Source organism: Chondrus crispus, genomic scaffold, assembly GCF_000350225.1.
Source record: "Chondrus crispus Stackhouse genomic scaffold, scaffold_116, whole genome shotgun sequence".
NCBI classification, from domain to species: domain Eukaryota; phylum Rhodophyta; class Florideophyceae; order Gigartinales; family Gigartinaceae; genus Chondrus; species Chondrus crispus.
The window spans coordinates 59,763-61,914 of record NW_005178980.1 but is presented as its reverse complement, the minus strand read 5'-3'; positions in this window follow the sequence as shown (position 1 = coordinate 61,914).

Below are 2,152 nucleotides of genomic sequence, written 5' to 3'. Positions count from 1 at the left end.
CCCCCCCCCCCCCCCCCCCACGTGCGTCTCTGTCTTTCAGTGCATCTCTGTGTGCGTGTGTGTGCCGTGGCCGCAGTCGGAGCAGTTTAGGTTTGTGCCCTTTTTCCGTCGCCCGCCATGAAAGTCAGCCCCAAGAGCGCCCGCCGCGCGCACGTGCGCATGCCCGCGCACGTCCTGCTGCTGACGGCCCTGTTCTTCGTCTTCTTCTACCTGACGCGGTCGTCTGTGCCGCTGCCGGAGGCGGTGTCGGCGACGTCGGGTCTGGAGGAGGGGGAGCTACGGATGTCGCGCGCGTCGGCGGTAGCGGCGGCGGCGACCGCGGCGACCGCGGCGACCGCGGAGGAGGGCGGCGACGACGGGGACGGGGACGGCGACGACGGCGGGATGTCTCGGTGGGAGAAGATGCAGGCGGAGCGCGAGCGGATCGAGATGGACGCGGTGATCAAGGCGACGGAGCTGTCGGACGGGGTCGGCGAGGACGGCGCGGTCGGGGTGGCGCGGGAGGCCGGGGCCGGGAACGAGAAGTGTCTGCCGTACATCTTCTACGACAAGCCGATCAAGACGGGATCGACGGCGGTGACGTACGCGCTTCGGTCGTACATCATCTCGCGCGGCGGGGTGCACCGGCGGTGCAGCTACGACGCGTGCACGCCGCGGGCGGAGGCGGTGTGCAACGGGACGGGGCGGTTCGAGCACCTGATCGGGCACGTGAGGGGCCGGGAAGGGCTGGTGGAGTGCATGAAGACGCGCGGGTACTACGCTGTGACGAGCGTGCGCGACCCGTTGGAGAGGTGGCGCAGCGCGTTTTCGTTCAACAAGATGATGCAAGGGAGGCACTATGGGATCCCGTGGGAGGAGGACTTTGGGTCGTTTATGCAGAGGTATCCCGACTGCACGCTGTTTCATTACTATGACCAGCTTGGGTCGGTGTGCAGGAAGGGAAAGGTGGAGTGGCAGGAGAGAATGAGAAGGATTGTGGCAAGGTATGACGAGGTGATCGACTTGTATGACGATGATGAGGGGAAGGGGGGGTGGATGTACCACAAGGTGAAGAAGTACATCAGCAAGGAGAATGTGTCGCACAAGACCCGGGAGGAGGTGGAAAGGTTCGATCGATCACGGCTGGTGCCTGAGCAGACGTTGTACGAGGCGCTCAGGGCGAAGAGGGGCGAGAGCGGCGACAAGGACAGAGTGCCTTGCTAAGGCGACGGGTTACATACTGCGTTGTACAGTACCGTAGGTACCAGTAGATGAATAATAAATATGGTTTGGCGCGTGGGGTGCCGGAAGAATCGGGAGGGAGGGAGGAGGGAGGAGGGAGGAGGGAGAAGGGAGAAGGGAGAAGGGAGGAGAGGAGAGAGGAGAGGGACAAGAAAGTGTACCGCAGTATGGGAGCATGAAGAAGGAACGGGGGGGTCGGGGTCGGGGTCGGTGTCGGTGTCGGGGGCGAAGAATGACGTCCACAGGCGCTCAGAGAGACGACAGGACGTTTCGATCATGGAAGTGAGCAGACATTGCGGTATGCTACGTATCGGGCAAGGACCAGACGCGATTGTGCAGTACCGTACTTACGGTTGTGTCCGTCGTGCTGTATCCTTGATACTGGACGGTATTGAAAATTTACATTTAACGTTGTAGCCCGTTGTAGCCTAGTCCAATCGGGGTTTAGGGACTCACTAGGGACTCACCCTCCCCCTTACGGTGGCACGCGGTGGAACGTCGGGGACGTGATGTCCTTACGCATTATCTCACCTCCTTTTCCACCAACCCGCACTCACCGTATTGCAACCCCAAAATTACACGTCTAAAAAGCCGCTTTGGATACACCAAGCCCCCCTCCGTATAAACAAAAACAAAACTCCTCTGGGAAAGCACCCGAGTCCGCGCCTTATTTCAGCCACGACCAATCACTAACCGCCAGGTTCCCCCACCCCACCCCCTCCTCACAGACTACTTTGGTGTGACACCCCGCTACTGCACCAAAGACTTTGAGAGACGTTTCCTCATGTCTCGTCAACTATTTCATCGCGTCTACGAAGAGGTCAGTGGGCATGGTCTTTTTGTGCGACGGACAGATGCTGTCCACAAGCCCGGAATACATCCCTTTCACCGCGTTGTCGTCGCATTTCGCATGTTGTGTTACGGATCGGTG